Source organism: Falco cherrug, chromosome 7, assembly GCF_023634085.1.
Source record: "Falco cherrug isolate bFalChe1 chromosome 7, bFalChe1.pri, whole genome shotgun sequence".
Classification (NCBI taxonomy): domain Eukaryota; kingdom Metazoa; phylum Chordata; class Aves; order Falconiformes; family Falconidae; genus Falco; species Falco cherrug.
In genome coordinates this window covers 73007239-73035057 of record NC_073703.1, presented here as the reverse complement: position 1 = coordinate 73035057, position 27819 = coordinate 73007239, and the positions used below count along the sequence as shown (strand labels likewise).

At 49.8% G+C, this 27819-nt stretch overlaps 1 pseudogene; it reads right to left on the bottom strand.

Moving 5' to 3' along the window:
* LOC129736542 (hydrocephalus-inducing protein homolog) overlaps nucleotides 1-27819 on the bottom strand; it is a 49246-nt pseudogene that overhangs the window by 4979 nt on the left and 16448 nt on the right.

Sequence of the window (27819 nt, the reverse complement as noted above, 5' to 3'; positions counted from 1 at the left end):
CTGGTGGCCTCCTTGCAGCAGCTTTTCACAACCCTCAAAGTTCTCCTGCATGAAAGCACCCCAAAGACTAGAACCGAAACTGCTTCCTGAAGAGTTCAAACCGCTCCTGAAGTTCATATTCAGGTACCTTCCCGTTCTCTCCAAAACTTTAGGTTTGAATATAAAACAGCAAGGTCTTATCCAAACCCTATTTTTTTTCCTAATAAACCCCTCAATAACGACGTTTGAGGGCAGGAGGCGAACACGACGCCAAGCCTGAGGAAGGACTCCATAGCAGCCTGGAAGATCACTGTCATTCACAAGGGTCAGCATCCACTCGTAAGGGAACTTCAGACAGCACCGTCCAAATGTCAGAACAGGGCTGAGCACGTGCAGCGGAGGAACGACACATCCAGGTGAAGAGATGACCAAAGGGAATTAGAGACACTGAGAGAATGTAGAAGTTGTTTACTCCCCAAACAGCATGAAACAGACACAATGCATTTGTCTCTGCCAGATAGACATTTCCTACCTCTACGGCAATCGATCACCTCTAACTTCTTTTTACTCAACAGCCTCTTGTAAAGGAGGGGCAGCCCCAGACTCCCGTGGCAGAGGCTGCCCAGTGCCCTGCCCCAGTGCTCTCTCATCAAGCTTTGCCCCTCCCTTGCCCCAGGAGGCCGGCAAGGACCCTCCCACAGTCCCAGCAAGGCACGAGCTCTGCGGGAGCCTTCCCGCTGAGGACCAGCGCTCCCCAAAGCTCAAGGAAAACAAGACTCCCGCATCTCAGTAAAAGCAACTCCCTCCTCTCCCATACCGCTCTCGCCCTGCCTGAAACCTCAGCCGCTTGCCCCCGCGATGGAGGGCACCAGCACCGCCTGCCTCTCGCAGTGGGTGACCAGCCCCTCCCAGCTCCTGCAGCTGCCTGGGTCCTCCACCCACCAGCCCACACACTGACTCTTCCCATTCCCACTCGTTTTATAAAATTGCAGCGCAGGCACCCAGTGGGTGACTCTGCCGGGGAGAGGGAACAGCGCCAGCGAACTGCATCCCTCTCGTCATTAAACTGGCACCCGCTGTGGCGCAACGGCATTGAACGACGCTGGAGCTTTTGCCTTAAGTCTGGGAACGTTCATGCTCAAGAGAACCAGAGAAACCTGAGCTCACCTGCCACACCAAGGACTAGTTTCCCCTCAGCAGTCCTGCTGTAAGCCCCTTTCCCATTTGCACATGCCTTCACTAACTGAGCCAGACCCCAGCTTTCAGCAGGCTGCTCGCCGCCTTCTAAACAAATGCTGCATTTTGGGCCAACCCAGCACAAGCCCACCGCTTGCAGGGAGAAGCAGGGGCAGCCCTTTGGAGATTTGTTACTTCTCAAGTCCCAGACAACAGGCCAACAGTGAATATAATCACTGCTCCCTTAAAAAAATATAAAATAAAAATAAGACAGAGACATGGCCCCGAGCACTGAGCACAGGTGCTTCTCATTATGGGCTGCTTTCAAAGCACGGCTGTGCTCACAGCGAGCTGGGCAGAACTAGCTCGCTAAGCAACATTTCTCATTTGGAGCTGAAGCCAGGACACCCCACGCCAGGCAGCGTGCTGGGCATGGGTATGCGGGGAAAGGTGGCCAGCTGCAAGGAAAGCGCTGGTACCTGGCTGTGAGAGGCAGCGCCAACACCTCCTGGCCAACACCATCCACGTCCACCACCAGTGCCAGCTCGTATCGCCTCACCGTGTTGGAACACAGGGTGACCTGGTAGAGGAGAAGAACGTCAAATACTTAATCACTGCCAGAAGCCATCAGCCACGCGTGGTGTCCTCTGGCTCTCACCCATGGTCAGGAAAGGGAGCGATATTTTGCCTTAGTTCTTCTGCTGGTCCACGTGTAGACCACTGTCTTTCCGAGTAACAGAACTCTTCTGGCGATATCCAATTTATTAAGTACGCCTTGCATACCAGGGCATATGTAAGCTAAATTAAAGCACAATTCATGTTCTACTTGCCACCGGGACCAATTTTTACTCTCAACTACAATAGCATAAATCCAGAGGAAATCTGTTGACTTTCACAGAATGAATCCAGCTTTACAGTGGGAAGCTGAGGGCAAAACATGGCCCAGCAGCAGCTGTGCAGTTCACGGCTGCTGGAGCTTTTCCAGTCCTCGCTGCAGTGGATGCAACCATTCTGCTCAACACGAGAGGAAAGATAAGACCGGGAAGAATAGCAAACTGCTTTATGTAATGACATCTTCCTTTTAACAGTCACCTTCTGTCCTCATCCTTCCTCAGCCCACTTTAAATCAAATTGCTCTAAGCAGCTCAGACACACACGCATGGCTTCTGTGCTTGACCGTACGGTACATGATCCTTGGCTTACAACTTTGGAAACAAAACGGTGCTCCGCCCCAGAGTACCCCAGCTCACAAAAACCTAACACGAACACTGATCTCTTACTTGCGTTATGCCCAAAGCCAGCAGCACTACAGCCCTCCTGCGCACCAGTGAAGCTTCAGCTCCACCTGTTGAAGCATGTATGGCCGGGCTCGTGCCATACCTGGATACCCAGGGTTCCTTGGGAGCAGATGGTCCCCTTGCAGGGCATTATGGTGAATTCAATTGGCTTGATGTGATGTTGGGCTCCCTTTCTCCAGGACGGGCAAGTGTTGTCTGATATCTGAGCAAAACTGGTGATGCTGCGCTGTCCTGAGCCATCGCCAGGGATGCGAAGGTTGAAAGTCATGGGAACCAAGGAGGTGTTAGTGAGGCGACACGGCAGGGTGCGAGGAAAGCCTGGAAAGGTGAGACAAATATCAGTTAAGTCCCCGGTTATCCCGTGATTCCTGGTGTGACTCTCCTGTTAGGATAGACCGGTGCTTGTTGTTTATCTCTTTTCAGTGTGAATGAGAGGTAATGGAGAAGCTCAGGGAGGAGTGAGTTGTGACTGGAGTTCTTTTTCCATGGATGGCACAGCTTGCTTCCTTGGCAATGGGCAGTGCCGTTGGTGCTGAAGAGCTGTCTCTACCTGTGAGGAGCTCTCTCACCTGCCCCCAAACCAGCCCCAACTCTTTCTCACTGATCAGTGTGCATCCAGACAGAGCATTTATTCTGAAAATTCAGTCTGTAAAATCCCCCATTAACTCCATGAACATTCCCCCAGTTTTCAATATATGAAAGTAGGGCATTGTCATGTAAGGAAAAGGAAGGATGAAACTGGGCACTACAACATGATGCATTGCACTCTAATGCAGTTTCTCTAGGCAGGACCCTTAAGGCATCTCCTCTTTTGGGGCAACCAGACTGAGCACATGACAACTCAGCCCACCTCACTGCAGGCAAACCTGATGCTTCCTTAGGAATGAGCAGGAACTGTGTCTCACCTTACCTAACAAACGGGGACATCACATCCACACTGCCTTTGATTACTGGCTACAAAGCCTGACATCACTTTAGCTCTGACACTTGCTTTCCACAATGGAAAACCAGTGGTACAACCACACTGGGTGAGGGGGTGGCTGTTCTGCAGAGGCAGGACACCAGCCCGCAGCTTGGTCTGGAGCAGACACCAGCTCTGCCAGAAGAAGACACCTCCCATGCCCTGCTTACCAAGTGCTATTTGAATAAAGACAGGGAGGAAAACCACCTGCAGACACAGCAGATAGTTTCTCTGTGCCCAGCAGCAGTGACCATTGCCCACCGCCAGCAATTACTCCGGCAGGGAGGCGGGGGTGGGGCACAGAAAGGACATGCACTGACTGACCCACTGCACAGCCCCAAATGGGACCGAAGTCACCAGATGCAGACAACAGCCAGAAGCACAGTGACAAGAAGCAAAAATACAATAGCTGCCTTCAGCTGAAAAGGCCTTGTTAATGAAATCAGATTAAAGTAGGATGAATCTCCTATTACACAACCGCATTTCTGCTGGTGCGTTTCTTGTGGGTTTATTTACTCAAAAGGAAGCAGAGAAGGGGCCGAGTGGTGACGCAGGGAGAGGGGGAAGTGGCTCAGGGAAAGTATCGAGTTTTCCTAGAAAGTCCACGAACAGCATGAAACCACAGAGGCATCCTGGGCACAGAATGGTCATGGCCCTTCAATCAATCCACAATTGATTTCACATTTAAACTTTAGATCATCTCAGTACAAAGCCTTTTCTCTGAGACTCGAGATGGAGAATCAGAATCTGCATTTCAGTGGAGATGCTCTGGGTGCTCAGCCACCAGCTCCACAGTGCTTCGGCTGGGGAAGGAGAAGGAGCCCACATCTCTGGAGACATCACTGCCCAATCCAATGCCGAGCTACTGCCCGGGCTTATTACCAGGCAGGTGATAACAAGGAGCCCTCACAGCACAAATTAACAGCTCACACTAAAGGTCAAGTGGGTAAGTGGTGTCCTCGCCTTGCAACAGGAACGTTCACCCTGAGCAGCCACAGGCTAGCGTGTGGCTCCAACTCCCTTCTCCTGCAGCCCCATCCCCTGGGCCCTTCTGGGACAAGGGCTTTCACCATCATTCTGCCGCCAAGGATTGGGAGGCTGGGGCTGAGCAGGCTCTGAGGGCACCAAAAAAATACTGACTTTCTATTCCTTTGGTCCTGTTTGATCTCACGGCAGCAAAATACCACCTGAGCAAGCGGCAGCCCTGGTTTTAACACCCTGAAGGCTGCTGTGGAGGAACACAAGCGACAGACGCTCCCAAAGCGCTTCATTTCAGTAAGGCACAGACCTCCCCACCAGCGGTCCAAGCCCAGGGCACACTCACCAAAGGAGATGTCGCCGAAGTGGAGGGAAGGTACATTGAAAGGGAAAGTCGGTCCGATGACACAGCCCCTGTAAGGACAAAGGCAGAGGAGGAACTGGCTTGGTTGAAAAGAACTGCAAAGCGTTCAGCTTTTGTTACCACCGGGACAGACAGAAGCTGGGCTCAGCAGCACAGTGGGTTTCAAACCAACCTGTCACCCTTGCGCTCGGCACAGCATCCCTGTGCACAGGAGGCAGCCAAAGCAACGTGGTCAGCAGGTGGCAGCTGCTGAGGTGGCTCAGGGCACCAGGGCAGGCAGGGTACACCCCCAGGTTGCTGCTGGCCCAGTGAAGGACCCTGAACAAGTGATGGCTCTGTGCCTCAGTTTCCCCATCTGTCGTGTGGCGGGCAGAGCTGTCCATGCAGAAGCAGGTTCATTGTAACTAGCCCTCTCAGCCACAGGTTCCCTGCTTTGGTATCTCTTTGCTGGAACTGGCCTTTCCATGGGCTATATGGACATCTTCCTCAGATCTTATTCAACACTACCATTATGCGTGCAGGATTTTGAGGCACGAATCCACAGGAGCCCCAGACATCTACTGAGAAATGCAGCACAAGTTCTACACAGCGGATGGCTGAATCTTGGAGGAAAGTATCAGCTTGTCACCAGTGCACCAGCTGACACATCCAAGAGCAAGACTGTTTGCACCACCGAACATGAGTGTCCTGAAGCCACCACACCAGCTCACCCATCCCTAAATTCAGAGAGGTTCCAAACTCCAAAACTCACCAACATCCACTGAAATCAGCACTTGAAGCTGCACAACATTCATTAATTTCATGGTTGATGCCAATCAATGCCAGCTCTGCCTCTTGGTGAAAAAAACAAATACAGATCAAGGACCACAGTGACCTGTGCCTTCTAGTTTTATTCACAGGACTGCCACCGGGTCTCTCGTACACATGAACAGACCCCAGCCTCCCGCAGGAGGGAACTGCACTCACCTGTGGTGTCCCAGTTCTAGCATCCCTTTCTAAACAGCAAAAGAACAAGCGTTCAGGACCTCATCAGGTCTGTTTCCAAGTAAAGAGCGATCACCTATGGTTTGGGCATCTTCTGACTGCACAATCAAAAAGCACTCAAAATCTGACTTTCAGGAGTTTCAATCCCATGCTAATTCTCGATTCCTGGAGCTGAATCAGTTCCTGAGAACAAGTTAGGTAGCAAATCCCTTCTGACAATGAGGTTCCCTCTCCAAGGACCTCACGTAATCAGACTTAACCTCCCAAGCCCCAGCATCCTACTCTGGATGGAACAAAGGGAGCAGACACGCTTTCCGTAATAGCACTTGCCAAAAGACGATAGAAAACTGCCTCCAAACCAGCCACAACTGGGTCTCACACTGGGAAACTGCCAAGGGTGAGCCTTGCAGCGAGGGGGGAAATAACTGCCGTTTCTGCTGAGCACACAGGAGCTGTGCTCAAGGAAGTCAGACCTGAAGGACTGCCCAGACGGCTCAGCCAAGGAGCCAGCCCAGAGCCCTGTGCACTACAGCTGGTAACAGCACAGCTTGCAAGAGAACGGGGGAAGAGGGCAGTCTTTATGGCAACAGCCACATCTTCCAATAGTGCTTCTGAAGAGAGATCGGGGTCCTCGCAGAACAGGAAGGAGCGCAAGGTAGGAGAGGAACCACCTGCACTCCCACCGCTGTTCCTTCCTCTGCAGCCCCGTGTCCCACCAGCCAGCTCACCTCCACTCAAAAGAACCGGGAGTTTTTCCCTCCCTGGAGAACTAAATCCAGTGCACAACCCCCCCGAAGAGGGAGGCTCGGCTTGCCCCGGTGGGTGGGCATCTCAAAAGCATTTGAAACAAACAGCTTGAGTTGTGGGGCTGGAGAATGAGAGATAAGGGCTGGACAGGGATCCTTGAAACAAAGGCAAGACAGAAAGCAAGGAGGCAGATGCCATCTCGAGGAGAGGAGTCTGCAGTGGGAATTACTGTGGAGGCACCCACCAGGCTCCTGTAACCTTCCTCACCTGATGGTCAAGGTCAGGGGCTCAGGGGACCCATCCACACTGAACCGGAATCCTTCTGTGAACTGCCCCAGGGCGGTGGAACTGAAGGAGATCTGGATGACTTGGAGGACATCTGGTAAAACGATGCCCTCCTGGGGGAGAAAGGAGAAGCAGGAGCCCAGAGCGGTTGCTGGAGGGACCAACTTGAAGGGGGCATCGATGACTCCTTTGTTAAACAGGATCACCTGCAGCAGCAAGAAAGCAAAATGGAAATACATGAGGAATCTTCTTTCCTTACAGAAGGCTGATTTGTTTTCTAATTAAACATCTACAAAAGGCAGAAGATGCTGTGTGCTGCTGCTTGGCTGAAGCCAAAGAAAACACAACAGGACAGTTTCTGCCTTTGGGGTTTTGCATGCAAAAAAACCCAGTGGTAACTTCACATAAACAGAGTCACTCTGGGTTTATTCCACTGACACAGAGCAGTCCGCTTGGACTTGCAGGGCTGAGGATGTGCTCAGCATCACCAAGGCGATGCAGACCTGCCCCAAAGAGCAGCAAAGGGCGGTCGCAGCATTACTAGCGAATCATCACCTAACTGCTCCCGCTCCAGATGAGCCCAGTCCTGCCAAGGGCAAAACACATTCAGCTCCCATTACAGCCAGCAAGTTTATTGGATGTAGAAAATACCTCGGGACAGCCCCATAACCAGCTTCAGCAGCACTCCCCGACTCTGCTAGGGTACGTCAGTGAGGTGCATTTTATTCTTTTCTTTAATCTGAGAGTCTCTTTGTCTTTGCTCAACCAGACATGTCAAGAAAGGATGAGAGTGAGGTGCATAGCAGCTCCACCTGCTCTAAAGAATCTCTTTCATAAATATTCACAGCCATCATCTACTAATTTACCATTATTTACTGTTCCAACAAGCTACACAATCCTGCAGCATTTGCTGAGACTCAGCAAGAAATGCCCACACCTGCCTGTGAGTATCAGCACACTGGTGGTCACCAAACCTACCCAAAGCAAAGCTCTACAGTTTCCGAAGGCTGCAGGTGAAATCCTGCCATTTCTGTGGACCTATCTACCTGCTTGGCAGTTATTTTCCCTAAGTTTTGTCCTCGCAAAACCTGTCAGAAAAACTGAGACAGAAGCAGAGGTACAGCCCTTATTTTTTTAATTTTGCAGCCGCTGTTGAAAACATTCATGTATTCAAATTCTGCACTGGTAACTTGGAAACTACTCATATGTTTTACACCTTAATTACAAATGCACTTAGGGATCCTACACGGAGGTTTACCTCCAGTCTGGCTACTTATTACAGCACTTACAGTATCATCTACTTATTCGCATTTTCTCCAGTAATGAAACCAATACATTGATATATATAGAATCAATAAAGAATCAGCATTAAAAATGCATACAGTGCACAATATTTTGGCAAGAAAACACCTTAACATGTCCTTCCCTGCAACAGTCAAGCTTTTGAAAGTGTCTGGCATGATGTATTGCCTCATTTTCTACCTCTTCCAGTCACTGTATTTTTTTTTATTTTTTTTGGGGGGGGAAAACTTGCCACCATCGGTGGGGGGAGGCAAATACCCAGAAAGCTCCTTTGCTTCATTTCCAGAACTGCTCTGCTCTGTTCATAGAGCCAGAGGGGCACCAGGTCTGAAGGGTGGCAGGAGGCTGGTCAGCAGGGACAGCGCTCCCGGTGCCTGCGCGGGCAGCTCTGCGCGGGGAGACTGGCCGGCTTCCCTCCGGCGCCAGGAGCCAGCAGGATGTGCTTCACTGAAAGGTGTTTGCAACGGACTCGAGTCGGAACACAACACGTTTGTTCCAGCTGCTTTTTAACCGCCAGGGTATACCAGGGTGCAGTGCATCTAGGGCTGAAACAAAAGCCTCTGGATACTGACCTTTTTGACCCGGTGTTGCTTTCATGTGTCAAGGGCTGGATTTTCTGCATGAAGCCTCCCAGCTGATCTCAAAGGGAGGTTGCCAAAATGCAGGGATCGGGGCTTTGTGGACAACATACACACCTTTCAGACCCCATCAAAACTATCCAGATTCTGCAAAAACTCCCACATTTAACTTACATCAAATAATGCGTGCACATAACTGCCTGTGTTGCCAGAAATCCAGCAGGTCCACAAAGCTCACTGCTGCCCCAGGAGCCATCAGGATCCACCCCAACCCCAGCAAACCCCACTGCTCACCTCATAGCTGTGGGCTGATGCAACAAAAACCTTCCTGATGTCCAGCTGGTCAAAGCTGAAGCGGAGCTGGGGCCCTATGCCGCTCCCTTTGATGCACAGGGGCAGCCTGGTCTCACGGCCTGGGGAGAGGTTGCCATGTCAGTACAGAATTCCTTTGGTTCGCCTGGATTTTCCAGGCAGCCTCAGAGCCAGTCCCTGACTCCAGGCTGGGTGGCACCAGCACTAGATGCTCCGCGAGAAGATACGGGACCCTTCTCTTCCCTCAGCAGATCAACTTTGCGGCTGGTTTCTAACTTCTGACGGAGCCCTTCGGCTGGTTTGTAACTTAGCAATCAGTTTGCACCCTCAGAAAGTGATGCTGCATATAAAACATGATTTCTGAATTCCTTCCCATGCACTTAAACGAGCTTTGAAATCCATTCAGAGAAGGCACAAAGCTCACAAAACAGAACCAGAGAGAAAAATCTGCTGTCTGTATTGCTGCAATCGGAGATGACTGCACAGGAGCTGAGAAGTATGAGCCCAAGCAAGGCAAAGCAGCCTGCTGACAGCGATACCCCAGCAGCCTGCTGACAGCGACGCGCGCACCCGAGCGCTGCCTCAAGCAGGCAGAGCATCTCAGCCACCACCTGCGCCTAACGCAGGGCTCCGTACCGGGGTGCTCCAGGGCTCACCGCCTGCAGCAGCGCCTTGTTAAGACAGGGCTTTACGGTCTCCAGAGAGCAGCACTCACCTGTTCCCACCATCAAACCAAGAGCTCAGCTTTGTAAAGACGCCCCACCTGAAGCATGCCGAGCAGTTACGGAAAACCAGCCTCCTCGCTACTGAAACCAGATAAGCTCTAAGTGTACTGCTAACACACATATCCCTTGCTGCAAAGGCAACTGAGACCACAAGGCTTACAGCTGAACTCCAAGATGCTGATTTTCTTCCTTAAGTCTGAGATGGCATACTGCAGGATCTTTCAGTCTGAAGGCCTTCTAGAACCACTGGAGCAGCCTAAAGTGCCTGAATTCTAGCTCAGATTTTGGCTTAGGTCACCCTGCCATCCCATTCTACTCTTGTACGGAAAGCGAGTAGCACAAGGAGCAGAAGAAAGCCCCAGAAGTTGTACACAACCGTCACTGTGGCTTTTGTGCAAAACTATGCCTCTATCCTTTGAGCTCCTTTTGTGTGACACCCAGCATTAACTAAAGCTTAGGGACTGAAAGTTGATTTCTTTTTTTATAAAAGTCTGCTGCTTAGTCATTCCAGAATGTCCAAACCAACTTCTTATTGCAAAGAGCAGCCCACGTGTGACTAGATCACAACTCGGAAAAAACCCTCCTGGAACAGCCTTTTCAGTGATCGCTGACTGGGCTTGCAACCGTGGCATGGGGATTTTTGATCACATCCAAAGCCAGAAAGGAAGAGCTAGGGTTCTTTTGCTGAATTCAGTGGTTTTTAAGTGGATCCAGCCGAAGCCCAGCTGACAGCAGAGATGAGTTACACTTCACAGCTCAGGCATGCATCAGAGGGCTGTGTACTTCTATTGCACAGACACCTGAAAAGAGGCAGTACTGGGTGCTCACTGTTCAGAAGATTTTTCCATCTTGCATCATATGTGGCTTAATTTTCATTAAAAACTTGACGTTCTAAACCATCAGAGCTCTTAGGAAATGACAAAGATTTCCAAGGGACAAGTTTTGTCCATAATCATGGGTGAGGCATGTCCATGGCCACAATCATCAAAAAAATATCAGTGGCAATTCTTTCCCTTCTGCAGCAGGCCCTCAGCCTCTCCTGGAAGGTCTGCGGAAGCTATCCTTTCTTCTACCCCTACATTGATGCTGGAACTTTAGGAAACCCTGGGAGTTTTACGCTCTCTCCTTCCAGGTGAACCTCAGAGAGTGCTCTCCTGAAAGGAGGAGGAGCAGAGTAAAATACAGACCATTCAGGACAGCCGAGAGAAAAAGAAAGAAAAAAGAGAGTACATCCTGCTCCCCGCTAGCAGCTGGGGCTTCCAGGAGCACCCAGCCGCTGGCCAAGGCCTGGGTGCCCCAGGCTGGGACTGTGTGATGCTCCCACCACAGCATGTCCCAGAGCACATGGACCAGGGCATGGAGGGGCCACAGCCTCCTTGTCCTCAGTCCCAAAGCCACACCTGGTTGTGTGGAGTGAGAATTCGGATCTCAGTCGGGTTAACACCTTGGCACATCATGGAGGGATTACAACTCGGCATTCAAAGAAATAGGGGTGTGGGTGGCCCAACAGCACAGAACTGTTTCCCAGGTCCGTAACTTCTGCTGCTTTCTGGCACTCATTTTTTTGCCCACAGAACGTCCCCAGGTTTTGAGATTGGTTTTGAATGTGATTCTCATCCAACCACATCAACACAGAGATCCAGTTTTACACGATGTAGGACGCGGCAAGGTGAAGAAGTGATCAGCATTTAGGATTTTGCTTCTCCCTGCAAAAGTGGCTTAGAAATGGGTTTTGGAAGAAATCAGATGTAACCCAGTACATTTCCATATCCAGAAAAAAACAACAAAAAAAAGAATTTTAGGTGATTGAGCCCCCCCACCATGTGCTTCCTTCCAGCACTCAAGAGCCATGGCTTTATTTGCATGAATAACTAAGAAAGTTCATTTTGAGCTTAAACAAAACAAATTTCAAACCACTTCTTAACTGCTGGCTTTGCAAGTTGCACAGTGCTGATGAGTTCTGTAAATCACCTGACCCAGAAGTGTTCGGCTAAGCAATTTATGGAGGCAACTGCAAAAAAACGTGGAGGCCAGCCACTTCCCCATGGGGCTCGAGATCCAACTGCACATTTCACAGTGCTGCACTAGGGCAAAGCTTCTAAATATTCCCTGCAAGGGGCACACACTGTCTGCAAATTGTCCTCCAAAGGGATCTGTGACTGGCATGCAAATGCACGAGGAAGGCAGTCACACTGCTCAGAGTCATCAAGAAGCAAAATTATTGACTCCCTAGTTAAATATCACTGGTTTCTTCTTTAAACTCTTTTTGCACCCTGGGACAGTTTCCACCCTGACGATACAGTGGCTCAGCTCTGTTTTGTGAGGGATGGGGGGTAGGTGACCTCCTTGAGGTCCTCTCCCAAGGGGCCCATGGAAGAGTTCAGACCTCCTGAGGGACCATGAGGGTTTTTCCAGAGCAGGCTCCTCTTTCTAAACACCGATCGCTTGCCCAGCTCTGTTTCCTGTAACTCCCAGGTTGCATGTAAGTAATTTTCCTTTTTCTCTGCCACAACAACAACAACAACAAAAGCTCTCCAGGCACAACCCCTGGAGATCCCTGCAGCAAAGTGATGGACAGCCCCACCACCGGAGCAAAAATCCCAGGGCCAGGAGCACAGCGCTGAGCCAGGATTCCCTTGGGAGCAACTTTTTAAATCAATCCTTTCCTTCCACAGCTCTAACAACTGCAGCTGGTGGCCAGGAAGGCGGTTTGTTAACATGAGCCCTGGTTAATTACTGTAGGTGGCATTTGCCAAGTAAACCCTGCGCAATTACCGTATAAATAAAAAGCTGTTTCACGGCCTTTGTATCTGTCAGCTTGGAGCAGTAAGGAATGGCTCGAAGCAGCTGGGTTAGTGATCTCAGCACCCTCCAGAACAGGAGCCTGGCTGCTGGGGACCACGGGCCTCGCACCTCCTTCCTCTTAGATGGGGAAAACCAGAGTGTTCCCTGGATGGAAATCTGACAGGGACCTCCCACTCTTGAAAAACACCTCAAACAGCACCACACAGACGGAGAGGAAGGACAAGGTAACCTGAACCACGGAGCTTGCTGCAAGCATTCCCTGCCCCGTGCCAGCACAGCAAGGCCATCACCTCTATAAGGGCAAAGGCGGCATAACTCGGTGGGTCAGTGATAACCGCTCCCAGAAAAAGATGTGACAGCACTTCTGTAAGTCGGGAGGAGCATAAAGCTTGTCTAGCAGACTGCTCACACTCTGACTTCTGGGGAGGGTACTCACCCTGCTGAGGACAGCGAGCCCTGTAACACGCGACCCAGATGAAGCATAGACTTGAGCCACGAGGTGACGATTCCCACGCAGGGACAGCAGCACACGTGTGGCACGTTCACAGACACCCTGCGCTCAGCGGGGCTCAGCCACCTACGGTCTGGCAGTGCCTGGAGAGCGGGAGGTGACCCAGGGGCAGGGAGCACGATTCACTCAGCTCCTACCACCTCAGGAGCCCGATGGTGCATCCACGTAATAAAGGCTCATCCTGGAGGTCTATAGGGGCTTAGTGCTCGTCCACCAAAGCTCTTCTGCTGTGTACCTCTCTGCCTTTACAAACACCTTGCAGCACAACGAAATGCATGGTATGAAAGCTCGTTGCTTTGGCTGCTCTGGGATCAGCGGTCGGAGCCCTGGCTCTGCACAGACCAGCTGGAAGCCACAGGGACAGCAGGAAGGTGCTGGCACTGCCCTGCTGACCACCGGCCCTGACTAGAAATTCCACGGGAACCAACTGGGCTGGAAGAGTATTTGTGCCTCACCTTTGCTGTGGGTAGCAGAAGGAGGAAAAAGGAGCTGTACCTGAAATGTCGCAGTAGATTGTTTGTTGATACACTCTGGCTTCTCGGGGTTTGAAGATCACGTAAATTTCAACTGAAGAATCTGGCCAGACATCTCTCTCCTGACAGGAGACAACAAACCATTTATCTTCAAACATTACATTTCTTGTTTTCAACCACAGCCCTGTAAGCCTTTATTTAGAGCATCAATGACAAGCAAGGAGCAAACAACACTTACAAAATTTGTAAGACTTTGGAGGCAGCTGTGAAAAAATGTAAGTCCCTTACCTTTACTAGCACCTGGTAAAGGCTTGGTTTTTGGTTTTTTTTTTAATTAGGGCTATAATAAAGGACCTAAACTGGCTGGCTTCAGCATATCAAGGATCTCTTCAGAAGTGCCAGCTGACCTAAAGAAAAGATACGGTTTCCCTCCAAACCTTCCCTTATATCCCTGTGTCACTACAGCCATGTGAACACGTTTACTCAGACCAAAAGAGATTTAGCAAGTCAAATGGATTTTTCCATTCTTAGTTACAAAGAAAGAAAGAAAGAAAACCATGCCTGCCTTCATCATTGCAGAAGAGATCTGTAAACCAGCTCACAAACAAAGGCAAGGTCCCATCAGAGCTGGCTACCCCGGCCAGGGCCCACTGTCCAAGCCTCCCTCTGCTTGCAGGCAACAACTGGCAGAAGAGGAATATCAGGGCTTTGCAATCTGCTCCGGCTGCCTGCGGGTCTCCACAGGGGGTATGAGACATCGCCCATGACACAAAGCCCTAGTTGTCCTGGCCTCCTCCCGTTCCTGCATCACCGCTGCTGTCGGAAGCAGAACCGGAGCTGGGTCAGTGCCCACGTGGCATTTCTCTGACACTAGAATGTGATCCTGGCTCAAAATAACCCAAACCGAACACCAAAATGGTGAACTTCCACCGCACAAAAAAAATCCAGCTTCAGCAAGAACCTGGGAGAACCCTGCAAGTGTAAATCTTCAAACAGCGAGGGAGTGGCGATGGGTCCCTGCAGGTGTTATTCCCAGCAGCCAAGGCCCCAGCGGGATGATTTGCCCAACACCACCAAGACCACGGTGATTGCTGCACTGTTGCTGGGATCTCTCTGTACGCTGTATAATTCACCAGATGTCCTGCCATGCTCCAGGAAGCCAGTCAGTGATGCAATAAGATCCTGGTAAGGGACATATCTCCCTACATCCAGGGTGCTGCTGGATCCCAAGGCACAGTCAGATGAGACTGCTCTAAGGCATCAGAGGAAACAAGCCTACAGACGAGCAACACAACCCATCCATTCACATGCATCCGCACAGCTCTCTGCAACAATCCTGATGCAGCATTATTGATGGAGCCTTGCACTCATATCCTCACTCCCAAGAAAACCTGCACCAGCAGTTAATAGACTCAAATCTCTGACATGAAATCACCGTTCTCCAGGATTCAATGTATTTGGACAGAAACTTCGGTCAGTACATCCACAATCAGCTTCCCTGTATTGTCAGTGAAGCTACACACCAGACTGACTCAAAGGGAGAGGGCAAGAAGAAATCATCAGTTACACATTATTATACTATTCTGTGGCTAAAAAATAATTGTTAAGGACATGACTGTTTTGGGAAACCTTTGTCATTTCTCCCTTCATTACTGCTGTATGTCAGACCATAAAACTGGAAAATATTGTGAGTTATTTCTCCTGGGAAATGAAAATAGGCTGTTGGAAAGGTTCCTCACATTCCTGCTACCCCACGGGGAAGAAAGAATTGCTGGTTAAAAGGATACACTTCACTACTCACCCTTGCGGGCTACTGCTACATACGTGTACCAGCCCTAGAACACGGCAGGAGCCAGCGGTCTGCCACGGCTAGCATATTCTCCATAAGATGGCAGTTGAGTCAGATCATGGAAAACTACCATGGATGCTTGCCAGGACAGAAATGCAACTATGCAGTGCTGTGAACACGATATTGCAACACTTCTGGCTTAATGTCAGCCTCAGGCAGGCTGCAGCTGGCAGGTGGCATAAAATACCTGTGGATGTATGATGATCCAGCACAAAAACTCCTGCTGTTGCGGCTTGGCTTTGCTACAGCATACGGCAACGTGATACAGGAGGGGACGGCACACCATGACTCACCACTACAGAAGTGATCTCAATAAGGAGACCAACCATAAATAGATGCAGATCCTATTTCCCCTCCCTCAGCCCCTAAATAATGAGAATCTCCTCCATCTCCACCAGCCTGAAAAGGAAAAAGCTGGTCTTGGAAAGCGGGGCACCACCAACTGTCGGCCTGCTTTGTTTGGTGGAGGGAGAAGGTGATCCATGGAAAGGAAATCACTGCTCAAAGCACAACAAAACCCCCAAAGACAGAGCTGGCAACACAAGTACTGAAGTGACTCCCCAAAGTGCATCCTGTTAGTTCAGGGCACTCAGGGAAAAGGCAACGCCAAAACCAATATCTGCCCCTTCCCATAAATAACCGAACCCGCAGCGAGTGGGGGGATGGACCATAGCTCCCACTGGAGATGGCGCCCTCTGCCAGAAACCAAAGTGCTCCGCAGTCCCCTCTCATTTGGATGGGGACCAGCTGGGCACCTCAGCTGAGGTGGAGGTTTGCAGGAACAAATATCGCTGTTATCTCCTGGCCCAACCTCTGCACCAACAGCAGCAGCACTTTCGTAACCTGCACATCTTGAAGACCACCTCCATTGGCTCAGAGCTGACACGTGGCACTGAGGAGTCGCTACCAGGCAATGACAAGACAGTGATGACTTGTCAAGGTAAGAGCAATGATTACAAATCCTTTTCCTCCCTTTCCTCTGGTTTCCATTTCCAAGGAGTCAGCTCCCATGTGTCTGTACTGTGACTTACAGCTAAGCTGTGGTGGGGAAGGGGCAGCAAAGGACTTTGTCCTTTGAGAGCCACCTGGGCTTCTACCACAGATGCTTCTGCTGACATACCATGTGTCTTTGCAAAAATAAATCAAATCTGAGACGCACTCAGAAAGTCAGAGTTACAGAACAGCTTGTTTCCCACAGGCTTGGACGACTGCTCAAAATGTTCATGGTCACAGGCTGACTGCAAAACCGCTCCTCCTCTTTTTTCTTATTATTTTCATCAGCAAGTTAACCTTATACAGGCTGAAATAGCCTGCTGCAGCTTCCACTGAGAGCAACACCTGGCAGCTAACAGCCCGCTTACACAGCAAAGCTGCTGCACAAACCCTGCAAAGCCACCCTGCCCAGAGAGCCTTTCCAAGGCTATCATCCCTCCAGCGGCCTCCTAACCTCTGGAAACCTCCAGCCACTTGTTCCAAGGGTTTGATTCTTTCTATAGGGTGCTCCCAGGCACCACAGGTGATAGGTGGGAAGAGCAGCCACCACTTTTGGCCAGGAGGTCTGAGGCAGCAAGGTCTCAGCTCTGGTGGGGCCCCTCCAGCAGATTTACACGGCGCTGCAAGAAGGGTCTCTGTCCACGCCTAGAAGTTACGGGACTCTCACGGGGAGAAGGTTGTGGAAGTCAGCAGCAGTGGATTTTTAGATTTTACATTTGATAGGAAAAAACCCTAACATTTGATGTGAAAACACCCGTACGCCAGGGAGGAAGACAAACATCAGCAAAACTATGAATTTGAAACCCATTGTTCCATAAATCATGGATTTAATGGAAATCTAAAGACTGATAATGCTGAACAGGACAGGAGGGGAACGACTCCTGTAGTACCGCACTTACACCCAGTCCTAAGCAAACTGTAACATCAACACAGCCCTTTAGGAAAGGTTTCCACTCAAGACTTGAGGCCAGGCTACACTCTGGGTCCGTACAGTGCTACACGGAGCACCAGGACTCGGCGGGCAGCCAGGCTGCTGGACCTCACCCTAATGCACTTCAGGAGCCCAAGAGCAGGTTAAGCTCGTTATGGAGACCTAGCCCAGTTGTAATGAAGCAGGAGCCCTGCGACATGCTCCAAAACCAGCTGGCACAGCTCAGGCGATCGGCTCCCGCTCTCTGCAATACCCCTGCTGCTCTGACACAGGCTCTTGGTCCCATCATGCTGCTCTCAGCTGCAGTGGTGTGAAACTGCAGCTGTGCTGACATGGGGGGCTCTCAGCCTCATTCGGGCTATAGGAGTAACAAAGAAGAGAACAAGATCCCCTTCCTTAAAAAAAAAATAAATAGTTTCACCTACTATAAAAGAAAGAAGAGGCTCAGATTATTCTAGGGTTTGCAACAAGATGAGAAGGGATTTTGCATTGCTCAGGCAGCAGGCATTCTTCATCTCAGACCATGCAAATACTCAGAGTCAGGGCTCTGTTTCATTGAAGGACATGAGGTTTTGATTGCACAACGCTGCGGTCCCTGAGCAGCTGAAACACTGCTTTTGGCCCACGGGGAAAAACAGGGCAGGAACCTTCATTCTGATTGCCTGGCAAAGGCATGCTTAATACGCCACTTCATAAATCAATCACCCTTCAAGCTACTCTTCTGCTTCTCAGCAGACATTGATTGATCCATGAGGAAAGGAGACTAATGAATGGTCAGTTCTGCCCCGAAATGCATCCAGGGTTCATGGCACCTAAGAACATACTAGTGATTTCCACTGATGATAGAAGAGACAAGCTGCAGTCCAGGATGCCCCGCAAAGAGCTGAAAACTACATTCTTCCAGAAATCCTTCACAGGCTAAGAACAGGATAGGCAGCGTCACATGGAAGTCTGCTTCTGGGGATGAACAAAACATCCAAAAGGAGACTTTTAACTCCAAATAACCCTCCTAGCACCCACCCCACAGCCGTGCTCATGCAGTCAACTCCACGGGTTGCTTTAGCAGCATTTTTGTCAGAAGGGGTGTTACATAGTTTGGGAGATATAAAGCCATGAAAAACAAACAAACAAAAAAAGATCGAGCAAATGAAGCAAAAACCTAATTTCTCTTCTACCCTCAAAGCGACAGACCATTGGCTTTGAAACAGAAGGCCCTAGAGTGGGGCGAAGGCCATACTCTGTTTGCAAGAAATTTAACAACCTTATCTAAAACAGTATATATAAAGAAAAATCATTGTTACAAGCAGTTGTGGAAAAGGGGAACAAAGACAGGAAACGGTTGTTAACTGTTAGCTGATCTGACATAAAGGAACACTTTGGAGACCAATTATACTCACCCATCAATCTAATTGATTCGAACTATAAAAGCCTATATAACCAATTATTTGTATAAAGTATTAGTTACCAATCCTCAGTCCATTGCAGCGCTGCTACAATTAAGATGCAAAGTCATATAATCGCACAAACTCCTATTTACACCTTTTTTGCCTACAGTATATGCCACCCTGCACTCACTTTGAAGCAGATGTACAAGAACATAAAAGTCCAACAGAAACTAGCCAATCCTGCTGGGAATTCTCACAAGTGAAGGAAGAAAAGCACAACATGCACTCACGACCTGAGGCAAGCAGAAAGGAAAATCCCTTTGCAAAATTCTTAAATGCCTGGCAGTCCAAGGAAAAGCTAGAGCAGCCTCTTGTAATAACCACGGCATCAGAGCCTGGCTTACACCTTTGGATAACATGGGAAACAAGATCTTTAAAAACTCACCAAACAAAACAAGTTTGTCTGCATCTGCTAGCACTAAACACAAACAGAAATAATTACATCAGTTCACACACTACAGTAAAGCTCTGGAGCCAAGAGAGGCTGCTGCTTAGGGAAGCAGAAGGTTTCCTCACCTCTCAGCACTGGTAAGAAGCCACTACAAGCCTGCCTGCTGTTGAAGGATCGGAGAATTGTGCGACGATGAAGAGCTACAGACCTGACCAGCAGTGGCACACAGCGGTGGCCACCAGAAGCTATGGGGCTGTTGCTGTGAATTTAGCTCAATAGGAACCGAACACACTGCGACATCAGAGCCCCCGTGAACGCTCACACCAGACTATGGTTAAAACCAGAAATGGTTTTGGCATTCCCACCCTGGTATCCTGCACGACACAGGCACAGCTCAGGTCAAGATGCAGTGAGGCAGAGGGTTTGCTCAGGCAAGTCCTGAGCCTCCTCCGCTCCGGCTAGAGTCAGTACAAACTGCGAGGGCTCAGCAACCTGAGTGATCTCAGGAATGTGAAACACAACAGAGCGAGGGCTGAACCTCAGCTAAACCCTGCTGCCTATCCACATTCATCAGTGGGTTTGCAGAGAAAAAAGACAAAGAAAAAGGCTTGATCTAGAGGCTAAGTCAATAGGATTTTAATTTTGTTTTCAAACAAGTTCCTGGAAGCTACCGATGGCAGTGCCAGCCTGGCAAGATGACAGGACCTTCGGTAGAAAGGGGGTTCTTAAAGGACAGAGAAGAGAGGCATGCAGAGGTGGTTGTCTTCTCCAAAGTCTGCACAAAACCACAGACTAATATCACAGCGAGGTAATGTTTTACTCTTGCGAGTAGCTGAGATGCCCAGAGGTGATGGCACATCCGTGCTGCCGTTACTTGTTCAGCCTCAAACATCAATAAACACGTAGGGCTGGGATTTAATGAGCTTCCTGCGTGTGTACAGTGGCCACTAACACACCGCCAAGCCCTTGCAGAGGTGGCCTCATTTACCAAAGTAAGCTGATTCAGCTAAGCCCAGCATCAATTTCAGCTGAAGAAAGGGATTCAGCATCCCAACACATCGACATTCCCGGCTGGGAACCCCATGCTGATCTGTGCAGGAGCTGAGCAGTCAGTAACGCCCCTGACAATTCCCCTCGGCCCATATGCAACGCGATGCAGCCCCTACCACAGTTTCCCACCGCGGCCGAGATGCACAGGCTGTGCTTGCCCTGCTGCCAGCCGAGCACACCTGGTTCTGTAGTTACCGTCATCTTCACCAAACCCAAATGGTTCTAACACACCACATCAAACTCTCTGTCGTGCCACAGGTGGCTGAAGAGCTCCACATCAGCTCCCTAATTAATCGTGTTTCATATGCCTTGATTTTTCCTGTGATCTCATGCCTCATTTTCCCCCATTTGTGATGAAACCTCGGTGTTTTCTCAAGCTGGCGGTTATCACTTACAGCTCCAGAGGCTGCTGCAGCACAGAGAAGCTGCCTGTGGTTAGACCGAGAAGGGCAGAGGCACCTCAGGGCAGTGGCTCAGGCCATCCTGCATAGGGCAAAAGACCCAGATCTTCTTCTGACATCCCCTGCCACCCTGAGCATTGCTGCCGCACTAAATACAGTGATCCCCAGCCAGTTCTTCCAGATCTACCCAAGAAATTCTTTTGTTATTATTTTTTATGCTTACGTTGCCCTAAGGAGATCTTGTCTATCGTGCAAGTGTTGGTGCTGGCTTAGAGGAAGGGGAAGATCTGAGGCCAGCTCATCACGCTTACTGACCAACCCAAACCACACATCCCAGTAGCTCTCCGGTGCTCAGTACCAAACCCCCCTGCAGCAGCCCGCCGAGTGCGGGCAGCCTAAGCAGCAGCTGCTGGCCAGCCTTTGGGACTGGGGGGCTGGCGGGACCCTGCCAGGGAGGAGACGGCTCCGGCAGGGCTTGCTTCTCCACGCTGCAGGCTGGAATCACCACCCCTGATGTGTTTGACAAACACACAGATGTGGTGCTTCGGGACACGGTTTAGTGGTGGGCTTGGCAATCCGGGGTTAAGTTGGACTTGGTCATCTTCAAGGTCTTTTCCAACCTCCATCATTCTATGATCCTACGAGGCTGATGGCATTTGCCCCACACCTAGCAAGCAGCAATGGGGAGGAAACGGTGCTGGGGACCCCCTGCTTTCAGGGCCAGGCAGCAAAGCTCAGCGGCTGGGGAACAAGGCAGCCAGACCCCTCCCTGACCCAGGGCAAGGCAAGCTCTGCTCCACATCATCTCCAGCTCCCAGCGTGCTGCACTCAAGAAGCCTGTTTAGCTGCTCTCTCCTGCCATACAGGAATAACCTGAATCTGGCACAGAGCAAGTTTTGCTGCCCAGGGCTCAGGAGGGGAGACATGACTTCACCCACTTCCTATGGGGACAGGAACTGAGCCAGCGCAGGAAAACTCACTCTGATTAACAACCACAGAGCCAGAATCAGACCCTGCTCACACTTTCTACCTGCCCTTGAAGTAAGCAATTGAGGAGCCGAGGCTGAACTCCCCCAACTGTGCCCTGGGCGTGCAGAACCACAAAGGATGCTCTGAGCCTGGGTCTGCCATCCACAGCAGAAAAGCCAAGATTTGCTTTAGCACAGCTCTTGCTCAGCAGCTGTCAGCCCTCCTGCAAGCTGTGTGGGAAGCTGAGGGAAAACAGGGTATTCATCTGCCAAACACCTAGATGGTTCCTCAGCAGGCTTCTAGCACAAGGCTGGAGGCTTCCAGCAGGACTAAAACCACCGAGAACTACTCCTGAGCCACACACGTTACCTCTCTTCTGGGGAAACTGCTTTTTGGGGCTCCGAACCAAGGGGAGACAGAAGAGTAATGGAATAGGCAGTTCTGCTTGAGGGCTGCCTCCTCTTGGGTATGCTGTCTCCTAAAATACTCCTATGGGTATGGGTTCTGATCCCCCCCTCAAAGAGGGTGAGATCCTGCCCCCAGGCTTTTGTTTCTGCATTAGACTCACAGAGCTACTGAAAGAGAGCCATCTGCATCGTTACTTTTATTACTGACAGCAATAAAAGCATCTCAATATATAGCGCCTGTCAGCCATGCACAAGCTCAGTGGTGCTTTGCTAATTACTGAAGTTTTCTGTGCTGACAAAGAGATGCCAAGGGATGCAGCAACCGATGGGGAAAAACTGCACAGAGGAATTTCAATACCGCACCACAGATCCCCTGGGCTAGAAGCGTGTTGTAGCGCCTTGCCACAAGGGCCAGTGGGCACTGGAGGCACCCACATACAGGCACAGGATCTGGTCCTACACCTTGAAGACCACCCATCATACTATACTAGTACTCGTTGGAGACAGGAGCCTGATGTGAGTCAGCATTTAGGGAGCTCTGAGTAGAGAAGCAATTCTCCTTCCACAACTCCAAGCATCTCTCCGGCACCTCCTGTCTCTGGCAGCCTTCTTCACCTGCATGGAGCACCTGCCGTAGACGTTATTGTTTCTGGATGGCATTGGACTGGTGGTTTTGCTTTGCACCTCTGGCACACCTCTGGGAACCTGTCATGCATCTCCTCAGCCACGTGTCCCTGAGCAAAGCTCACCTTCCCACACCAAGCTGGTGCTATGCTGCCAGGTTGCAATAAATGTTGTTACTGCAGCAAACTGTGTTTGGTGTACAATCAGCAGCACTCAGGGCAAGCAGCTTGGGCATCATCTCACTTGAGCAGGACTTGACAGCTGAAAGAATATCTAAACTTTATGAATACTGGCTTGGCTGAGACTAGGACTTACCTCCATAAACTTATTTTCCCACATCCACACGGTCCACGCAGGGTGGGCTGAACGTCATCTGGGAAAGGCCAACTGACCGACAGGACTTTCAGTGGTATTGAAACCTTTTCCAAAGCTGTACGAGTGCTTCGCATACAGGTTTCAGAAACCCTTTCAAGTACCATAACCTGATGTTAAGGTGCTGGACAGGGATATGCTGGAGCCCAGAACATCCCAAGTCACCCTCATTTCAGTACGAGCTGGGATTTTTCACACCCAGACACATGTACACAGGTGAAAAGGAGGAGTTTAGGCATGTAAAGCACTGAAGGACAAGTTTTCATTGTAAATCATTACGCTCATAGCAGCAAACATTTTCTCCACGCTCATCCATAAATGTGTAGCAACAGAACTGCCACCACACACACAGTCTATCCAGGGGACAGTACCTGTGCTCCTAACCAGCCCAAAGGACACACAATTTAAATCAACCAAATCATACGCTAAGGGAAAAACTGTGACTTGTTCACATGGAAGAGCTCCATGCTTGCTTAAGCAATGCTAGGGACAGATCTGACCCTGCTTCAGCAGAAATTTAAGCAATGTTCACCTGATCCTGCGTAAGTCACCCTAAGAAGGGTGTGATCCATTGAGAACTACTGCTGCCTGCGAGCAAGTCAGTACTGATACACAGCCAAGCGAGGGAAACGCCTCCCAACACCTTAAACTGCTGTTTTGCTCTTAGCACTTCTGCTTCTTAATAAACACTCTGTTGGTGGCTCTGAAAGAGCAACCCAGCTGCTTTCTGTACGCGTGTCACAGGGAGCCTGCCGTGGTGCTGGACACATTAGCCAGGGCTCGCCGCGCGAGGTCAGGTAACACTGTCTGGTGCTCTGTGCTACTCCTGCAATAAGCTCTGCACCACACCTTTTAAGACTGATGGATTAAACGTTTCTGCTTCACATTAGCAATTAATCTCAGCAGCCTTTCACTTACCTGTATGCTTCAAAGCTAGAGAGATAATCCCTTCATTATCCCCTTGCTCTCCTTTGCAATTCGTAGTTTATTTCAAAATAACTGCAACATTGTACTGGCAGGCAGGAATGAAATCCTGGGTTCATCTCCCAGGGAGCTGCACGTGTTCCTGGGAAAACACCCATCTCAGAGCCAGCAGAGGGTTTATCTCCATGGCCTACCCACACAAATCACTTTTGCAAAGATCGACTATGGAGGAACCAGCTGTTTCAGTAAGAACAAGACTCTCAGGTTTTTCAAAGCAAGCCACAAAGATCCTGGCCCTAATTATTCACTCATTCTGTTCCGTCACAAAGTATAAACCCTACGGCCCTAATCTCCACTGTCACTGCTCATCTGCCCCAGAGAAATTCTAGCCCTCTGAATTTTATCCTATAGATTCTGTATAGGCATACAAATAAGGCACTTTTTTGTGCTTCCCTAGCTGATATTTCAGTCACTCTTCCTAGAAACTGTTACCCAAAACAATAAGCTCCTCTGAGTGAGCATAAACCATTCTCCGTGAATATGTCAATAACTGAAAAACGTTAGACAAAGCTGAAATAAGTCGTAAGGCTACATAAGCATTTGGAAGATACAGGAGCATTTGTAACTTCCACAAACCCAAGACAACTAAAATGCTCTTTGCCGGGCTAAAGCAGCACACAGCATCACCTCGGTTAGGACACCACACTTCCAAGGACCAACGCTGAGGAACAGGGACAAACCAAACCTCCCTCTCAGGCGAGAGGAAACACACGCCAAGTGCCTTCATGCAACTGAGGAAGCGTCTCGTTCGGCACCACAACATACCCCTGCTGAGCCAAGGCCGACAGAAGCATTTTAACATGACGCCTTTTCCTAAAGATATTCCCCACTTACTCTTAAGTGAAGCTTAAAGCTGATGGTGTTTCTGTGGCCTGATCTCAGCTTCTCCTAGCCTAACATAAATTTTACACCTATCTCGGGAGGCAGCGAGCTCTTCCTGCCAAATCCCAAGAGCCCTCAAGTCCTGGCTGCATTAGTCCTGATGTCGTGAGCTGTGGGACGCAGGTGGGTAGAGGGCAAAAAGAAAGAACAAGGGTCTGCGGCAAAACAACGTAGAAGCAGTGCAGGGGACAGATGTGTAAGAGACAGCGGCATTGGAGCGAGTCTGACAGAGGCACGCATTCCCACGTTGTGCTTCAAACATAGCACCGTCAAGGAATGAAGCTTCACACGTGCATATGCACACCGTAACGGAGAATCAAGGTTCCTCCCGCATCTGAATCAGCAACTCCCAGCAAAACCCGATTCCAAAAAACCTCATTCCTGCTTGAGGGGATGCACTTTAAAAGCCCCCTAAACACCAACTATTTGTCACTTTTCTTTGAGGCAAAGCCGGGACAGGGGAGATACACCTGGAGAGGGAATTAAGGTGACTGGGACAACAGGGAATGATGGCAGATGACAGTCATGGGCGGTGCTGGGTGGAGAGCACCCAGCCGACACCAGCATCCCCCAGGGAGAGACCGGCACACAGCCACACAGAACAAGGGCACAGGCAGTCTTTGCCCCTTACCTGCTCACTTAAGCACCGAAACATACAGAGGTTTTGAAATAAAAGGTTTTAGAAGTAGTCTGCAAAGCAAGCTTAACATTTTTCTGCTTTGAAAGGTCTCTGTTTTGAAGGACACAGAGACTGGGCACCATGCAGTGCCCAGACCTTACCTGTGTCATAGTGAACTGTCAGGGGTCTAGAATAATCACCAGTCTTCTCTGGGTGGAAGTCCACGTTACTTGCATGGCATTGCCAATCCCAAGAGTCCCAACAGAGGGATCAACAGAGAAAGGGCTGCAACACAGAGAGGCACATCAGGATTATTGTGGGACATTTGGGGACTACGTTCCTTCTGCCGTCTAGCTCACTCCAGCTCACCTGTATTAGCAAGGGGCCAAGAAACCACAGTCAGCAGCAGAAAAAGAGAACATACAGGGCCAGGAACTGAGCCACCGACCCAACTCCTGAAGAGCTCCAGCCCTCAGAAGATCCTAAGCTATAAAATGACCTCGTCTCCCCCATACCCTGCATCCAGTTTTCTGCAGCAAGGCTCAAGAGTCTGACTGCTAGCGATACGATCGGAGGAGGGTTTTTGAAGGGCACGGAGATGGCAAGAGTTATTTGCATGCACAACTTGACACTGAGTTGAATTCGTCTTTTCCTGCCACCTATAAACCTCAAGAGATGCAAATGTCAAGGCGATACCTGTCCCAGTGAGATTACACCCTGGAAATCAGACAGGGAGAACAGAAGTTTATTCTTGAATGACCAGAGAATAATTAAGAGTTTAATTGGCAGAATTAATCTATCTATTTTTTTATTTATTTTTTTTTACCTTGAAAGCATCCTGGTTTTGCCTCAGAAAGGGCACATTTTATCAGCATTTCAATGAAAGCTGTTCTAAGCAAAGAAAAATCTGTATGAGTGCAAAGGCAGATTAGAGTGATACAGAAACAAGAAAACAAGACACAAAAGGAGTATCCCATTTACAGCCTGAACAATTAAATCTCTAGCTAAATGAAGCACCATTACCAGGAGCATTTCAAGGCACCTTTAACAGGAGGTTTTCTGCATATTCACAAGCAATGCAGTCTGGGGCTCTGGGTTGTAATCCAGGCTTGGTAACTGTTTGCTTGGCCTACTAGAGAAATTCTTTGCAATGTGTGGGAAATATTATGAAAAAGTGTCAGTGTACTTTAGATTTAACAAGAGCAATTATGATTTCTCACCAGATAAACAGCTCTCAGCTGACAAACATAATTCAGTCCTTTAATGCTCAGGGAAAAGTCAGATGCAACATGTTTCTGCACAACAGCAGCTGGGCTTTGCGGCTCTTGTACAGCCTCACTTAGAAAGCAAAAGTTATTTGATTTAGTGCTTTGCTGCTGGTCAATTTGTCACCTTAAAAATATGTTCTGCAGAGTTTTACAGGGATTGGGGAATGCAGCCCACAAAAATAATGAGAAAAATCGGAGCCATGCGCAAGCTGAGCTTCGTTCATGTAAGCAGTGACAGCTGATGAAATTGCTGGACTTCCTGCTCATTAAGGAGACACTGATGCAATTGGGGGCCTGACCTGCTCCCATCACGACTAGCAAGAACATCGCCAGTGACTAATGGGGAAGCATTGGGCCTGCAATGTTCACGTGCTGGACCTGAGACTTTTGGGAGGGAGGAGGAAAGCCAAGGCGCCGCCAGCCTCAGAACCGGACTGCTCTACATGGCCCTGCACCTGCACTGGGGGTTGTGCCTGGTTATACTGGGCAGGGCTCTACTGGTGCTTGGCTGGGATCACTGCCTGCTGTGGGAAAGGCACAGAGAAATCCCCCCCCCCCCCCCCCCCCCCCCCTTTTATTTTATTATTTTTACCAGAAACATTGCCGGAACCGAAAAGCTGCTGGTTAAAGGCCACACTTCAGCCCTACCTCCCATCCCATCCCCTTCCTACTCCGTCCCCATGTCTGCATACCCCTGCCCTCAGATAGCTGGGATGGGAATGACACTCCTGAGGATGACTTCAGGGGATGCCTGAGAAAGTAGAAACCTTCATATCTTCAAATTACCAGAGAAGAGGATCCCACCGAGGTCAGGACTCATTCTCAGGACTGAGAAACAGAGCACAAGTCAGACACTGCACCTCCTGCCTCCCACCCCACGCTGTACCCACAGGACAACTTGGTTCCTGCTGTAGCAGGAGCTTGGTATCCCTCACGTAGACCTGGTTCTCCAAGACCCAGAGGGATGTAAGGTCCATGCTTAACCTGAACTCTGAACTTCAGTCCACATCACTAAGCTGTTCCCTGCAGCCTACAGATAAGAGATGCTAAGGAAACGTCCCTGACACACTAATAGCCACATGAAAACCACTGCCAACAGACAAAGCTGGCAGGCTAAACTTTGGCCTTTTAGCCATTAATTGTGAGCTGTTCTTTA